This window comes from Camellia sinensis, chromosome 12 (assembly GCF_055761805.1).
Source record: "Camellia sinensis isolate YWXY chromosome 12, ASM5576180v1, whole genome shotgun sequence".
NCBI lineage: Eukaryota > Viridiplantae > Streptophyta > Magnoliopsida > Ericales > Theaceae > Camellia > Camellia sinensis.
The window spans coordinates 98,603,620-98,622,219 of NC_138972.1; positions in this window are offsets into that span (position 1 = coordinate 98,603,620).

The window sequence follows — 18,600 nt, forward strand, 5'->3', positions numbered from 1 at the left end:
CTGAATACGAGAGCAAGTTCACACAACTCGCTCAATTTGCGACATACGTCATCTCTACTGAAACTCGAAAAGTAAGAAAATTCGAAGCAGGATTGGATACTGAAATTAAAGATAGGCTTGAGGTCTTGAAACTGCCAACCTATGCAGAAGTGGTAGGCCAGGCGTACATTGCTAAAAAGGGGATTAAAGCCTCGCATTCCGAGGAACCAAGCCAAAAGAAGCGATTATAGGAAAGAGACAACAGAAGCCCTGGTGTTGCGCCTCCTAAAAAGGTAAATACGGGCACAACTAGTTCAGGCCATCAAGGTTTTACCAACCCTCGAGGTGGCACTATTCCAATTTGTCTTACTTGTGGGAAGGCTCATTGGGGACAATGCCATCGAGACACAGGAGCATGCTTTAAATGTGGTCAAGTTGGCCACTTGCTGAGGGATTGTCCAAAGCTGACCAATTCTGTAGCTAGCCCCTCTGGCCCAGTCAAGAAACCCGCAAGTCCTGGAGGAGAGAGGAAGGACCAAAAACGCCAAGGAAGGGCTTTTGCCTTGGTACCTAGAAAACCAAAAGTTACCGAAAATGTTGTGTTAGGTACACTTTCTGTCTATGGTCATTTAGCTCACGTCCTCGTTGACTCTGGGTCAACTCATTCTTTTGTTGCACTACACTTTACTGCCAAGTTGGCATCAACACCCGAACCATTAGGATATATATTGTCTGTGTCTTTTCCTTCTGGTAAGTCTACCTGTAGTACTGATGTGTACGGATCATGCACTATATCCTTAAAAGGCAAAACCTTATATGTAGACTTGATTCTCCTCTGCATTGGGAACTTTGATGTGATCCTAGATATGGATTGGTTGGCTGCCAACCACGCCTCTATTGATTGTAAAGCCAAAAATGTTTCCCTTAGGTTACCAAACCAACCCGAGCTTGTCTTTGATGGGACTGGAGTTTCCAACCCTCCCTGTATTATATCATCCATGATAGCCTAACGACTTCTAAGAAAGGGTTGTGGTAGTTATATTTGTTATGTGATCGACACACAAAAAGAGGCCTCCACCGTTGATGCGATCCCCGTAGTACGAGAATTCCTGGATGTTTTTAAAGATCTACCTGGTATCCCGGTTGATTGAGAAATCGAATTCACCATTGAAACCCAACCTCCCACACAACCAATATCAAAAGCTTCTTATCACATGTCAATAACAGAATTGAAATGGCTGAAGACTCAACTTTAGGAACTCCTGGACAAAGGTTTCATTCGACTTAGTACCTTACCTTGGGGAGCTCTAATATTGTTCGTGAAAAAAAATGATGGCACGATGAGATTATGTATCGATAACCGAGAGTTGAACAAGGTCACCATCAAGAATCGGTACCCTCTGCCACGAATCGATGACTTGTTCGATCAATTTCAAGGTGCTCAAGTATTTTCAAAAATCGACTTACGTTCTGGCTACCATCAACTAAAAGTCAAAACGAAAAGTATCGAAAAGATTGCTTTCAGAACCCGTTATGGGCACTACGAGTTTCTTGTCATGCCTTTTGGTGTCACAAATGCTCTAGTAGCCTTCATGGACCTCATGAACTGAGTGTTCAAACCCTATTTTGATGAGTTCATCATCGTCTTCATTGACAACATCCTCATATACTCCAAGTCACCAGAGGCCCATGAACAGCACTTGCAAATGGTTCTACAAACACTACGTGATCACAAACTTTATGCCAAGTTGAAGAAATACGAATTCTGGATCACTAGTGTACACTTTCTCAGCCACGTCATTAACAAAGATGACATCTCGGTTGACCCCTAAAAAGTTGCAGCAATCGTGAATTGACCATAACCTACCAGTGTGTCAGAAATTCGAAGTTTCTTGGATTTAGCTGGTTATTACCGACGTTTCGTGCAAGATTTCTCAAAATAGCATCACCTTTGACCCAGCTAACTTAGAAGAACACACCCTTTGAATGGACTGACAAACAAGAGCATTGCTTCCAAGAATTAAAAAATCGACTTGTGTTAGCTCCTATACTAGCACTCCCTACAGGAACAGATGGGTTCGTAATTTATAGTGATGCCTCATACAATGATTTGGGTTGCGTTCTCATGCAAAACGAAAAAGTCATTGCTTATGCTTCGTGACAATTAAAGACTCACGAGAAAAACTACCCGACTCATGATTTGGAATTGGCTGCAGTGATCTTTGCTCTCAAAATCTAGCGTCATTATCTCTATGGTGCAACCGGCGAGATTTACATTGATTACAAGAGTCTTAAATACCTGTTCACACAAAAGGAACTGAATATGAGGCAACAGCGGTGGCTAGAATTTATGAAAGACTATGATGTAGAGATCCATCACCATCCAGGCAAAGCTAATGTGGTGGCAAACGCACTAAGCCGAAAGACGACCAGGGGTTTGACATGTACTCTCGTTTCTCGCAAGATCAATAGACTGCTTGCCAACATAACCGTGGAATCTATCTTGATTAAAGAAATTAGAGCACGCCAATGTGAAGATAACCTTTTGAAGAAAAAGTACGAGGAGCAAAGGAGTACACCTGATCCTGATTGCACTATAAGTAATGGGATATTAAAATTTTAAAATCGAATTTGTGTACCCGACATTCCGGAACTCAAGAAGAAGATATTGGTGGATGCTCATAGCTTAAGATTTACAGTCCACCTTGGCAACATAAAGATGTACCATGATCTAAAGGAACACTATTGGTGGACAGGAATGAAAAGAGATATAGCAAGCCATGTCTCCAAATGTCTGCATTGTTAACGTGTTAAAGTAGAACATCAAAGACCTGCAGGACTACTGCAACCACCCCCTATTCTTGAATGGAAATAGGAACACATCGCTATAGACTTCGTGGTCGGGCTACCACAATTATTTTCGAAGAATGATGCAATATGGGTTATAGTAGACCAATTGACGAAGTCGACGCATTTTCTGCCAATCAAAATCATTTACTCTCTTAATAAGTTTGTCACTTTATACATCAAGGAAATTATTCGTTTGTATGGCACCCCAGTTTCAATCGTGTTTGACCGAGACCCCCGCTTCGTGTCTCACTTCTGGAACAAATTATAGGAGGCTTTGGGAACTATACTGAAGTTTAGCACTACTTATCACCCACAAACTGATGGGCAATCCGAAAGAACAATCCAGACATTGGAAGACATGTTACGTGTATGCGTGTTGGACCTCAAAGGTAACTGAGATGAATACTTACCTTTAGTGGAATTTGCCTATAACAACAGCTATCAGGCAATCATTAGAATGACGTCGTATGAAGCTCTGTATGGAAGGAGATGTCGATCACCTCTATACTGGACAAAAGTCGAGGATATGAAATTGTTAGGGCCCGAGATCATGCAAGTCACAAGTGAGAAAATTCAATTCATCCAACAGCGAATTCGCACTGCTCAGAGTTGCCAGAAAAGTTATGCAGATACACAGCGTTGGGACTTGGAATTTCAAGTAGGGGATCATGTGGTCCTCAAGATCTCACCAATAAAAGGAGTTATCTAATTTGGAAAGCGAGGAAAGTTAAACCCACGTTACATTGAGCCATTCGAGATACTGGAAAGGATTGGTCCTGTAACCTATCGCCTTGCACTACCACCTGAACTATCCAATGTCCACAATGTGTTTCACATTTTAATGCTCCGACGGTACCTCCGAGATCCAGAACATGTCGTCGACCATGAGAACCTGGGAGTTCAAGAGGATCTCTCTTACGAAAAGCAACTAGTGTAGATTCTCAATCGTCGTGATCAGGATCTTTGAAACAAGACCATACCGTTGGTAAAAGTCTTATGACGAAATCATTGTATCGAATAAGCTACGTGAGAAACGGAAAGTCAAATGCGAGCCAAATACCTACATCTCTTCGAAAATTAAGGTACGTCAAGTTTGGGGACAAACTTCTATTTAGGAGGGGAGAAATGTGACACCCTAATTGCTTAATTAAATACCACACGTATATATATGTATAAACATAATTATGGTAGTATGTGATAATATATTATTAAATAAATAATAATAAATAAATAAAATCTAATTTGACATTGGGTTATTAAATATGAGATTAATTAAAGATTATTATTTGGGGCCAAATTAACACAAATATGGAATTATAATACTAGTTTGGCCAAATTAGAGTTAAAGATAGTAAATAAATAAATATAAAAGTAAGAGTAAATAAATAATAATAATAATAATGGGTGTGGTAGTAAAATAAATAATAAATTTTCTATTGGTATGCGATAAAGTGTAATTTAATTAGGAATTAATTTGTTTATATAGTTATGTTAGAGAACTAGGCCAAAGTGTAATTATCATAAATATTCATTAAGATAAGTATAAATCCATGGTGATTTATGATCAAATCTGGGGAGGGATTTGAGCTGTGCCACGTGTTGGCCTCAGGGTGCTTTTACCTCTCTATAAATAGGGAGGAGTTGATCAAGATCTGTGTAAAGAAAAGGAAAAAAGAAGGAGAGGCACGCGCCTCTATTTACACATCACATTTGGTCTAAAGGCACATCATTTACTTAATGCACACCAAACACAATTTTAACTTTATTATTTTTGCTCAATACACACCATTCATTTTCAAATATACCTAAAATATCCTCATCTTCTTCAACCACCCCACCAACCCTAACCCTAGCCGCCGCCACTCGCCGCAGGCCATCACCTCTCCCTCCTGCTTCTCCGGCGAATCTCTTCCTCACTTCTCCATCCATCACTCTCCCTGCTTTACCACTTCCAACCACACTCCCAAACCCTTTTCCACCCCCTTCTTCCCTCCACCACTGTCTCAACCACCTCCCCACCATCGCTGCCACAACCTCTCATCTCATCCCATCTCATATCTTATTTCTTCTTTTCTCTCTCTAAAAACTACCAAACCTACCCTCACCACCGCAACCCTCCCTCTATAGAGATTTTTCCCAACCCATCGGAAAGGAGCTTCTCGCCGAAGGCAACTGCAGCGGCAAAGCTTCTAATCAAAGCTTGAAATCCTAGATCGAAGCTTTGAATCTAGTTTGCATGATCGAACTCCTGCAAGCCCTATATCTAGATCTGAAAACCCTAGGATTCTCTCTCTCTCTCTCTCTCTCTCTACGACGGAGAAAAACGAGCCATGGCTGAAGTGAGAGGCTGGGTTGTTCGTTGATGAGGTGGAGGGAGAAGGGTTTGTATAGGGGAAAGGGGTCGCCGGTAAGGTAGGGGAGTTGTGGGGGTTGCGATGGTGGCTGGGTTTCAGTAACGGTGGCCGGAGGTAGAATCAAGTGGCAGAGAGTGGTGGTGTATGGAGAGTGTATTAATATTCTTTTGTGGTCATTTTGGTCATTTTATGTAAGGTCATTATTGTAATAAAAAATAATCAATTAATGGTGTGCCTTGAGACTAAATATGGTGTGTAAATAGAGTCACCCACGCAAGATACTGGAGAAGGTTGTGATAGTAGAAAGTAAGGCGTGATAGTGGAAAGTAAGGCTAAGGGTCAATATTAAGGTGAGTTATATTATACTTTGAGTTACCATAATATATTTTACGTATGTTTTGACTTACCATAATTTATTTTATACAAAATATGTTTTATAAATTATATTAATATTTCAATTACGTGAGTTATTTTCTGAACTCTATTTGTTTAAAATGAAACTCATGGATATGTTTGTTTAAATTTTAAAGAATATTTTACTATGACTTTATAAACAATTATATTTTGTAAGTACCACCACGGGAGTCCCATGCCTTGGGGGACTTAAATAACCATTAGTCTCTGTTTGGCCACTTTGTGGTCCTCTGTTTGTCATTGATCCATTGACCTCTGTTCTGACTGTCACTCATATGACCTCTGTTCTGTTATGTTCGGTACCGTGGTTATGGTTATTTATTTATATAATTTCTATATTTCAGTTTCTGTCACCTTGAATAAATTATTATTTCAAATTAAGTTATGTAAATGTTTTGGCTTAACTAACTATCCATGGTTATTTTGTATTCCCTATACTCTTGGCATAATATTTTTCACTCTGTTGTGTGCTTATACTTGTTACCCTTTTCAGATGATGAGATGTAAGGAAGACCCATAACCTTGTGTAGTGGAAGCTGTGCAAGAAATTGATGCGGATCCGTTAATTTGTTTTTCTTTTCTTTTCTTCTTGTCGTTTTTTTCTGATGTCCGGTCACTGCATAATAAAATAATAAGAGCCTATGGATATACTTTTTTTTTAGTAGAATAAAGTAACTTTCTGTTTAATTATTTTTATTTCCGTTTGCCTCCGCCTGCACCGTTTAATTTGCTAGGATTATAATAAGTTAGTAAGTTGTGATTCTAACCTTAAGCTCTTGGGATTGGGTCGTGACACCCTCCACTACTACTGCCAGTTGGGGAGGTTAAAGGGGGTTGGGCGAGAGTTAAAATTGTAGTGGTTGTAGCGAAGAAAGAGGTTGATGGAAGAGAAAGGTGGTTGAAGAGGGTTGGGTGAAAGTTGGGGATTGCAATCTTTTGCAATTAATTCTTCTTCTTCTTCTCTTCCTTAATTTTTTTTGTGGGTTTTCTTTCCTTTTTCTCTTTCTCCAAAAGAAGATACGAAAAGGATAAAATTTAAATTATTTTAAGAAAAAAATTTACTTGCCTAAGCGATGTAGACCAAGTAACTTTTCATTTTTTAACTGACTAAAAGAAGTCTAATATTTTTTGATTATTTTCTTATAAAAAAATTATAATAAAATGATAAGTAGAAGAAATAATCACAAATACGTACGTACATAATAAACAATAATTATAGTAAGATAGGAAGTTAAAAAATAATTATAAAAAAATGGATAATTCTAAACTTTTGCCTTAGGCTTCTCTCTTTTCTTCTTTCTTTTCCTTATCCAACATTGCCACCAGCAGTCCCACCCTTCAATTTATTTTAATTTTCAAAATGGCGACAATATTGCCAAAGCAGATTTTAGTTGGAGTCTAGTGATGTACAACTTTTTGTTTTTTATTTTTTTTGTTTTGTGTCCTTTATTTATTTATTTATATATATTCTTCTATATTTAAATAGACCGGGAAAGTAAAAAACAAAAATTGACCCAAATTTTAAAAACTAAATCAACCAAAGTGAAAATAATTACAAAAAAATATTTTTAAAAAACGTTTACTAAAAACAAAATATACAAAATATACCAGTTTTTTTGTTTTTTAATTTTTGTTTTTCATCTTTAGTATTTTTTTTAAAAATATTTATATTCACAAATATTTAAGGTTTAGGTACATATAAAAATTAAAAAACTTAGACTAAAATATCAAAAAAAACACAATTTCCCCTACGTTCACATGAAAAGATGCGAACTTGGTGAAGTACGCATCTCTTCCTGCGAACATTACCCTATACATACTTAAATAATATATATTATTATATATCTATAGCTTCTTTGCCGAATATATTGTAAATAAACTGACACTGACTTTTTCGGTGCACATTCACATCACTCGATACGAACATTAAGTGCACTTCACATGCACTGCTTGACAGCATGCGTGCAACGTATCCCACCATACCGCCCCATTAAAAAATTATATAAAAAAAACTCAAAAACTGTATTTTAACTTAAAAATTAAATAATTTTTTTAGTTGAGGGGGTAGAGCAATATTGAGTGATAGTTTACGGGTGTAAAGTATAATTTACTTTTGTCACGACCCAATCCCAAGAGCTTAGGGTTGGAATCTGTTGGCTACATATTTTGTATGAGCCAATTACAATTCAACGCGTGGCAAAATAAAGGCAATACGGGAAGACTATTCAAGTTTTCGATCGTGATCGTACACGTGGCAGTTAGTATTGGTTCTTACAAGATCTGCGTAACACTGGATCAGCAAAGAGATGCAAAATGATGTGACTTCAACGGTTGCTCACATTCAAATTCAAAATCAGAAGGGAAGCCTAACTGCAAGTGATGGCATAGTGGAGCTAATTATAAGGTAACATGATCAGCGATCATGGAGGAACGATTCAACGGTTAGAAGTACAGTTTGATGGTTATCCTTGAGAAGTATAAATAGTAGAGAAAGCCCCAGAAAAAATCACAGAATCAGATCCAAAAAACCAATTTTATTCTACTTTATTTCTTTTCAAATTTTACATTTCTTATTCTTTACATTTCTGTACTTCAAATTCCTGCTCTGCATTTCGTTCATAGGAGTAGTTTTCAAGTAACTTGTTGCTGTAAACCTCTACGAGGCTGATTCAGATCTTTGTAAGCCTTTCATTGTGCTTAATGAAATACTACAACTGTTTTTCATTTAATCATTGTTTGCTTAATTCTCCTGAATAAAGTCACCAGTAAAAGTCCTTTTCATTGAGGCTGAAAGAACTAAAACACAATCGTCTGATAATTGGTTGGCAATTAAATTTCTGTAAGGACTGATTAATCCATGTTGGCACGCTCACAATTACAAAAATAACCTTCGAAAGCCAAAAAAACCAACATATATTTTTGGCACGCCCAGTGGGACTAATTGAAATGGCTAGACGTAGGAGACAAGGAGAAAATGAACGCTTGGAAGAAGGCGTGGAAGGAGAGGTAGAAATACCTATTCTAGAGGATAATGTGATAACACATCCTGTGGAAACACCTATTTTATCAGAACGAATGGTCGAACTGACCAGCACTTCGGAACAAGTACCACATATTCATAATATTGGACGAGGCCAAGGAATTAGACCATCCACTGTTCCATCTACTCAGCCAATGAATCCATGGGGTGGCTTGGTAGATGCCATGGGATAGCAGTTAATGAATACAATGGAAAGGTGGGCAACATCCTTTTTGGATCGAATGAATACCCACCAACCAACAAACACAAGACACGTGGAGGAAATTTCAAATGTCTCTCAGCAAAGATTGGCTAGAGATAAACAGTCTATGTAAATTAATGGACATTCTAATGGTTAAACTAGCAATCAAAATTATAAAAGACCATCACCTCAGTCTTGGTATGAGCCTCTTTCGAGGCCTATGGCAAGTCAAAATGTCTCATTACTTAACAGTGAAGCCATGCAAACTAGTGGATCTGGCTTAGTACAAGAAAATGGCATAAGGATGGTTCCAAATCCCATGTTCGAAGCCATACCTGGCATAAGGGGGTTCACTAACCCTTTATTCGAATTTATACCCAGGGGGTTGGAAGGTTTTCCTGCAACTGGAAGAGGCACAACACCTGTTCCAACACCTTTCGCAGGTCCTTTTGTAGGACAAGCTCAAAGAGGTCATCTATACCCTCAACAGCAGCCAGTACCACAGGGACAGCCAGTCCAAAATATGCCACCCTATGAACCAAGAGGACCCCAAGCACAAGGTTGTCCACCAAATCCTGTGTTTGTTCCTCCAGTAGTGGTTTAACAGGCACAAAATATGGTCCTTAGGGACCAAATTGCTGACATCGTTAGAGAGATGTGTGGACCCATGGCTCGAGGGGTTCAGACTCCTGTATACAGGAAACCATATCCAGAATAGGTAGATAGGGTACATGAATACCCAAGAGGTTTCAGGATACCAGATTTTGTCCTTTTTTATGGGAATGAAAACCAGTCAACGGTTAAACATATTCCTAGATTCGCGGCTCACTGTGGTGAATTTACCAATAATGACTATATGAAATTAAGATTATTTCCAAATTCTCTAACTGGAGGAGCATTTGCATGGTATATTAACCTTGCACCTGGCTCTATCCAAACTTGGCAACAAATGGAAGAGGCATTTCATGCCCAATTCTTCCAAACAGAGCCAGAGGTTTCCATGGCAGACTTGGCAAGATTGAGTCAAAGGCCTAATGAGAAGGCTACTCAGTTTATTGCCAGATTTAAAAGAGCACAAAATAAATGTAGGATCATCTTACCAGAGCCTGAATTTGTGAGATTGGCTCAAAATGGTCTAAAGTTTAGGCTTCGAAAGAAGTTTGACTCAACTGAGTTTAGGGACTTTGTGGAATTAACCTATAAGGTGTCTAGGTATGAAGCATTACTAGAGGAAGAACAAGATCGAAGTAATGCATCATACAAGACGTATTATAGAGATCCTAATTATGAGATTGATGCAGCAGAGATTGTAGGGAAAGAACCTGTGATCTGTGAAGTATTAATTCATAAAGACATAACGATTGACCAGCAGTTTAAAATGAAAGACCTTCATATGAAATACTCTTTCGATTTAACAAAGGCAGATGATATTTTTGATCATTTGCTTGCTGTAAATTTCCTGAAGTTACCAAAAGGAGTCAAAATTCTATCTCCGGAAGAACTGAAAGGAAATGTGTATTGTAAATGGCATAATTCTTGGTCTCACTTAACTAAAAATTGTATTATTTTTCGAGACAGGATCCAAGAGCAGATTCGAAAGGAGAGTTTGAAATTTCCAACTAAAACAGAAAAGGCCATGGGGATTGATACCAATCCGTTCCCAGAAATTAGAGAAGTGGTAGCCAATGTTATCACGGCAGACTTCCAGAACTTGTCCTTGAAAGAATTGGAAGAAGTCAATGTGCAGATGCATGTTGATAGTCGGACAATTGTCAAGAAGGACACTGAAAATCTACCAGCTATTGGACAAGGTTTCTCAGACCAGAGGGAATACTCTGATGAAGAAGCACTGGATAACGATTCTTTAGAAGCAGCTGTCATTCAAAGAATGTGTCCCAGATGCAGACTGAGCTACAAGTGGTTGAAGGGGCTTCCAATTGATGGGAAGCAATATTACAAGGATGTACAGAGGCGTCCTAAACTAACCAGTGCTTATAACAAAAGGCCATATCCAACTAGTGTTAGGCAGCAGCCATTAATGGCTGAGCCAACAGCAGCTAGAATGCATTCTAAAGGCAAGAGGCCTTTATATGAGTCCAGACCACCTAATTATTACAGAATGGAGAGCAGTCATCCTGAAAGGAGGTCGGAGAAGGGCACAGTTTATGGGATCAAAGCCAGAGATTGGTCTCCTAGACCAACCTCACGCAGGATGGAAAGTGGCCACCTTCATCAAAGGCCTGAGTTAGGCCCAAAAAAGGAAGTCAGGGCTAAACAGTGGCCTTCATAGCCAGCTTCGAAGATGGCTTCGAAGGAGGAAAGAAACAGGTCAATAGCCGGGTCAGTAGGTTCGTGGGTACCTGGAGTTCCAGATTGGTTTGTTATGCAGAATAAACCTAGGAAGATATCAACCCAAAGAAATGTTGTTGAAAACCAAGGTAGGATAGTTAAACCACCTTTGGTGGCTCCAAACAATTGGGTGCTGTTTAAGCACCCGAAAACAAAAGAACCAAATATGGTTCCAGTGATTTCTAAGTCCCAAAGGAGGAGGATCCAACAAAGGTACATTCAGTACTAAAAGGATCTGAAAGAAGAAGGAGAAATTTCTTCATTGGTTCAGCTAAAGAGCCAGGCAAAAAGAGAAGAAGATTCAAAATTAGATCATAATCTAAAATCGACTCTTCCAGACAAAAGGAGTTGTAGCAGGGAACAGTTGGCCAAAGTTCATTCTAAACTAAAGGCCAAGGAAAGATCAAGCTTGGTAGGGTTGGAAAAAGCTTTGATGGAAAGTGATAGTGAGATAGAAGATGAAGTCGTCCCAGGCCAAGGGAAGGGGATACTTGAGGAAGAAATGTTCGAAGCTTTCATGGCTGAACAAACATTTTTGGTTGGAAAACCAATAGAAACAGACCATTCGAAGGAAGTTTCTAATACAGAAGTGCTAGAATGTGGCATGGAGGATGCTTTTGAAGTGATTGAACAAGTTGACCAAGAGGAGAAGCAGGTGTAGCCAGCCGTCCAATTTGGCTCATTTCCTCCGGTGTCAGTGAATATGGTACTTATATTACCACAGGAATTTTAAGCTGAAGATGAAAACCAAGGTCAGGATATTGACCCAATTCCAGTCTCCAGTGAAGATTCACAAGTAAGTATAGTGCAAGACGAATCCGAAGTAGCCACACCTATGGAAACTGAAGACAAGAGTGAGGAAGGGGTAAGTATTAACCTCTCATACCTTTTGAGTATCCCACGACGTCCATGATACAGCATGTCAAACCCTTGTATATCAAGGCCTTCTTCGATGGAATACAGATGAATCGGGTGCTGGTGGATAACGAGGCAGCAGTAAACCTACTTCCAAAGTCTTCATTAAAGAAACTAGGAAAGAAGAACCCCAGGCTAATCCCAACCAGTACGACCATTGCTGGTTTTGCTGGAGATAAACAGATGGCCCAAGGTATTCTGCCCATCAACTTGTGTATGGGAACCAGGGACTGCATGATAGCATTTTTCGTTATCGACAGCAATGCTAAGTATAACGCTTTACTTGGAAGAGATTGGATTCACACCAATAAATGTGTGCCTTCTTCTTTGCATCAAAAAATCATGATGGCTTTGTGCAATGGGGAGACGGAGGAGATTAATGCAGATCCCCAACCCTTCATAGCTTGTGCAGATTTCGCAGAGGCCAAATTATATACTGAAGGAGTAGCACCACTCAGTATACTGAGGAGACCTGATGGTTCAGCCGATGTGTCGGCTGATGAAGAATTTGCACACCTAAAGCACTTGGTCCAAGAGAGTGCTGATGAAGAGTTTACTGTTAAGGATGACAATAATGCTTGGTTGTAGGCAAAGAGATGAAACTCAAGAAGCCAGGTCATTAGCTCTAATTAGGTTTTCAGTATTTGATGTAAAATCAATAATCCAGAAGGTGCAAGAGCAAGAGAAAGAAGCAAAGATGATTGGTTATAAGAACGAACAGCAATAGGTCAGATTTTTGGCCTTAGATAAATATTGTGCGTTGGACATTGAAACAAAAGTCCAGGAGATACAGGAGGAAGAAGCCTTGTGGACAGATTTTGTCAATGAGGAGGAGGGTAAAGATGTTGAATTAAAGGAACTGGGGACAGAACAAAGCAAGGAGATTGCTTCGAAGTCAGAAGGAATCAAAGAAAGAGCATCAGTAAGTTCTCAGATACAAGACCCCTTGGAAGAAGTAAATTTAGGGGAATGTTCTATACAATAGCTCCCCTATATAAGTGTTTGGTTGAATACTCTTGACAGGGATCAGTTGTTGGTTGTTTTGAGGAAGTATAAAGATTGTTTTGCATGGTCTTATAATGAACTACCAGGATTGGATAGGTCATTAGTGGAACATAGGCTCCCTATGAGACCTAATTTCAAGCCATACAAACAAAAACCAAAGAGAATGAGTCCAGAAGTGATTCAGAAAGTTAAGGAGGAAATTCTTAGACTCCTGAAGGCAGGCTTTATTAGGACAGCTAGGTATGTTGAATGGCTATCTAATATTGTGCCTATAGTTAAGAAGAATGGTAAAATGAGGGTATGCATCGATTTCAGAAACTAGAATCTAGTAACCCAAAAAGATGAGTATCCTACGCCTATAGTAGATTTGTTGGTAGATAGTTCAGCAGGGCATCAAATTTTATCCATGATGGATGGACACTCAGGTTATAACCAAATCTGTATTGCAGAGGAATATGTCCATAAGATAGCATTCAGATGTCCTGGGAATATTGACACATTCAAATGGGTTAAAATGCCATTTGGCCTGAAGAATGCTAGGGCTATATATCAGAGGGCTATGAACACTATCTTTCATGACCTTATCGGAGGGTATTTAGAGTGCTATATTAATGACATTGTGGTGAAATCCCAATCCATGGAGGAACATTTGTTTCACCTAGAAGCAGCTTTCGAAAGAATGAGAAAATTTAAGTTGAAACTCAATCCTCTTAAATGTGTTTTTGGCGTATCATCTGGAAACTTCTTGGGCTATGTAATACACAAGACAGGAATACATATTGACCAGAATAAAGCCAAAGCCATCATTCAAGCCAGACCTCCATCAAGTAAGAAAGAATTACAAAAGTTCCTTGGATAGGTTAATTTTCTTCGAAGATTCATTTTTAATACTGCGGGGAAAACTAAAGTATTTTCTTCCTTGTTAAGTCTAAAAGATGAAGAGGAGTTTGTGTGGATAACAGGGCATCAAACTGTTTTCGAAGGAATCAAAGCCTACTTGGCCAACCCTCTAGTGCTGATGTCACCAAAGGGTGATAAGCCCTTGAAGTTGTACATAACTGTAGCAAAGGATTCATTGGGAGCTTTCTTAGCCCAAGACAATGAAGAAGGCAATGAGCAAGCTGTTTATTACCTTAGTAGGTTTCTGAATTCTTGTGAATGTAAATATTCAGCTGTAGAAAAGTTGTGCCTTGCATTGTATTTTGCTGCAATGAAATTAAGATACTATCTTTTGCCTACAACTGTCTTGGTAATTGCAACCACAGATTTGGTTAAATATATATTATCTAGACCCATGTTGAGGGGAAGAATTGGCAAATGGATACTAGTTTTATTAGAATTTCATGTAGAATATGTCCCCCAAAAGGCAGTAAAAGGACAAGTTTTAGCTAATTTTTTGGCAGACCATCTATGTCAATAAGAAAGCCAAGAGATAGTGGAACTTGGTATGGCTAATGTTGAACCATGGCAAATGTGGTTCGATGGGTCAAAAGCCAATGGTTTAACTGAAATTGGTATAGTAATTAAGTCACCACAAGGAATAGAAACCACGTATGGTTTCAGAGTGGATGAAATTACTTGTTCCAATAATCAAGCTGAATATGAGGCCTTAATAATGGGACTGAAAATACTTATTGGATTACAAGCTCATACAGTTGACATATTTGGAGATTCTCAATTGGGAGTTAACCAGGTAAAAGGGATTTTTAAATGTCAAAGTATAAGCATGTTGCAATACTATGTTGTTGCATTACATCTGCTTTCGCAATTTCAGATGGCAAATGTAACTCATGTTCCAAGATTCTTGAATAATAAAGCTAATGATGTAGCTTAGAAAGTTTCGCATTTCAAGAGAAGGGATAATACTAGAAGAGATATAAGCCAAACAACATATCAAAAAGTAATACCACCCTTGAATAAAAGGAATGTGGTCTTGGAAGTCAATCATAATGACTTACAAGAACAAGATTGGAGACATCCAATAATGCAGTATCTGACTGACCCATCGTCGAAAGCCAGCAGAAAAATTAAATTGCAGTCTATGCAATACATAATATACGGTAATGCTCTCTACAAAAGGGGGGAGATGGGCTATTATTGGAATGTTTAGGCCCAAAGGAAGCATTGACAGTTATGGCTAAGGTTCATGAAGACATTTGCGGTGCTCATCAGCCCGGTGTGAAGATGAGATGGTTACTTCAAAGGCATTTCTACTATTGGCCTACTATCCTTAAAGACTGCATAGAATTTACAAGAGGTTGCCAGGCATGTCAAAAGCATGGCACAATAAGGCACGTGCCCATAATTGACTTGCATGCAGTTGTGAAGCCTTGGTCATTTAGAGGATGGGTCATGGATATGATGGGGAAAATACACCCACCCTCTTCGAAGCATCATTGCTTCATCTTAGTGGCCATTGATTACTTCACCAAGTGGGTCGAAACTAAGCCATACAAGGCTGTAGACCAAACTGAAGTCATCGGATTCATTAAAGATTTGATCCATAGATTTGGCATCCCACAGACTATAACTGTTGATAATGAGACTGTATTTGATAGGAAAATGGTAAAGTCTTTTGTGGTAGAGTTTGAGATTAGTCTTGTTAATTCTACACCCTATTATGTACAAGCCAATGGTTAAGCTGAATCATCCAATAAGTCTTTGAAAAAAGAAATTTCAGAAAGTTGTGGAAGATAATCCTAGGGATTGTCATAATTTGCTGTTGGATGTGTTGTGGGCTTATAAGACTTCACCAAGATCAAGTACAAGAATCACTCCATATGCTTTAGTGTATGGTTATGATGCAGCGCTACCTGTAGAAATTAATGTTAAGTCCTTGAGAGTGAGATGCCAGGATCAGTTAAATCCTGAGCAATACCATCAGAGTATGTGCTTGGAGTTAGAAAGTATAGATGAAGCTAGAATTCTGGCATTAAATAACATTATTTTCCAAAAGAAGAAAACAGCCAAAAACTATAATAAGAAAGTCAAACACATTGGCTTTGATGAAGGTGATTTGGTATGGAAGACAATACTCCCAATAGGGATTAAAAGCCATAATTTTGGCAAATGGTCACCTAACTGAGAATGACAATATCAAGTTCATAGAGTCCTGTCATTTGGAGCATACCATTTGAAAAATTTAAATGGATATGTACATCCTGAAAAGATTAATGGCAAATATTTGAAACCTTATTTTCCAACCATTTGGAAAATACAAGGAATAGAATAAATGCTAAGTAAGAGAACATAAGGATACTCAAATAATAAATAAGAATTTGCTTTTATAAAGAGTTGAATACATTTTTCTATAAATTGGCCCAAAAATCAGTACAATGCTTCATTTGTTCTTTTACAATAGAGGCTCTATTCTGAAGTGATGGGAACAATTGGATGGCTGTGGTCATCTCTTGCTTTCGATCAGCCAGTTCTTGGTTGGTAATCTGCAGCTTGATGGCAGTTCGATCCAAAGCTTGGTTGACTGCTGATAATTCTTCTTCAAGTTGAGCCTTCTTTTCCAACAATTGAGCTTGAAATTGAGAGATAGAGGAACGTTGTTCTTTCAAATCTGACACCTCAGTGTGTACTTTGGAAACAAAGCTCTGATCTCTCACCAATTTCTCCTCTGCAGCTTTGGTAGCATGGCAAATGTTGATGTAAAAATCGATGGTGGCTACCGCCTGAGATAAATGACCTGAGACAGTCATGCCAAATTGCTCAACAATCTTGCAACACTGGAGGAAGCCATTTCTTATTATAGGCCTTTGTAAAGCTTCAAAATGAATCCTTAAAAAGGATGTCAGCAACCCCAGACAGCTGTCCAAGTTTATCGGAGGCAAAGAAGTCTTAACACTGGTGGAAGAACTCTAAAAAATCTCTAGCAGAGAATTAGTCAGAGCTAATGGCTCAGTTTCATTGTTAGCCATTGGAGAGGTGGAAGGTATGTTGAAGAGACTAGCTAGTCTAGCTTCGAAGACGTCCACCTCATCCGTGTACATAGAAGGTGCAGAAAGAGCTCTGGTAGAAGAAAGGAAGGACTGCATAGGAATAGAAGAAGAAGGTGGAGTATCCTTAGCAGTTTCTATAGTTTTTGCTACCAGTTTGTCAAGAGAAGAAGGGTTGGAACTAAGCAGAGGTAATAGAACATGAGTTGGAGAGCTACCAGTACCCTCTATAGGGGAATCAGCTACCATCAAAGATGAAGTAGCTGCTGGAATTTCTTTTGGAAGAAGAAGAGAAACAGGGCTCGAGGGAGAATCAAATTGAGTAAAATCAAAAGATAAATGAGGAGGAATGGAGTTAAGCCCAAAGGAAAAGGAGCAGGAATACTTGGCCGCAAGGAGGGTACGAATAATATAGGCCTAGAAAGTGGGAGTTTATTTGAATAGACTTCACATTTCGCGATTGATCAACTTTGACCAAAATTGAGGGAGTCCTCATTTGGAGAATAAGCTCAGTAGTGGTTGCTGCAAAAGAGGAAATACAAAGTAATGTCAAGTCTTAATGCCAAGAATTTGACAAGAGAATAAAAGAATAGAGACATGAAAGAAATTACATGTTTCAGAAGTGATAGCAATGTTGGGAGAGCTACGAAGGGAATAGTGCTCAGTAATGTGTTGCCTTCTCGCAATTTCTCTTTGGATTACATCAGCATCAGCAGCTTCATCTCTTAATAGTTGCTATTGTCGCCTCTTCTCAGCTCTTTGAAAAACAATTATTTCTCTGGAATGTTCTTCCTCTACTGCTTTGGTAGCCACCTCATGAGTGAGGTCTTCGACCAAATCAAAAGGAAAGACAGTCACTTTCTTTCTCTTTCTTCTCAGTAATCGTATTTCCTGCTCTTTCTCAATCTCTCTCTCTTCAATCTGGGATTTGGGCTCTTCAAGAGTAAGTTCCTTTTCCACTACTTTGGCAGTTGTCTCATGAGTGGGGTCTTCGACCAAATCAGAAGGAGAGACAGTCATCTTTTTTCTCTTTGTTCTCTGTAATGGTATTTCTTGCTCTTTCTCAATCTCTCTCTCTTCAGTCTGAGATTCAGATTCTTCAGGAGTAAGTATTAGCTTCCTTTTCTTTTTCTGGTGTTGTTTGTCTTTGAGAGTAGCTAGAGTTTCAGCTCTCTTAGGAGATTCTTCTTGTGGAGACCATGCACCAAGATGTATGAGTGTAAAGGAAACAAACAAAAGAGTCTAAAAGAAAAGGAACCTGAAAATACTTACCCTTTTTCGAAGCAGCTCTAGTAACTCTAGCTGGAGGGGGTGAGGCTGCAGGAACAGTTTGAGCAGCTGTGGAAAGAGAAGTAATGTTCTCGACTATTGTTGATTTAGCCTTAGAAGGCACTCTTAGCCTTATCAGTAAATCATGAGGGTGTACTGCTAGGCGCACTTCCATATTGGTTGTCCACCAGTTTTGAAATCTTTTCAAAGCCAAGCCAGAGGGAAGGAAGGGGACAAATTTGAACTCACTCAATTCTTTCAACAGTTTAAATGTTGTCGCCTCTAGTTTTAATTTGGGTA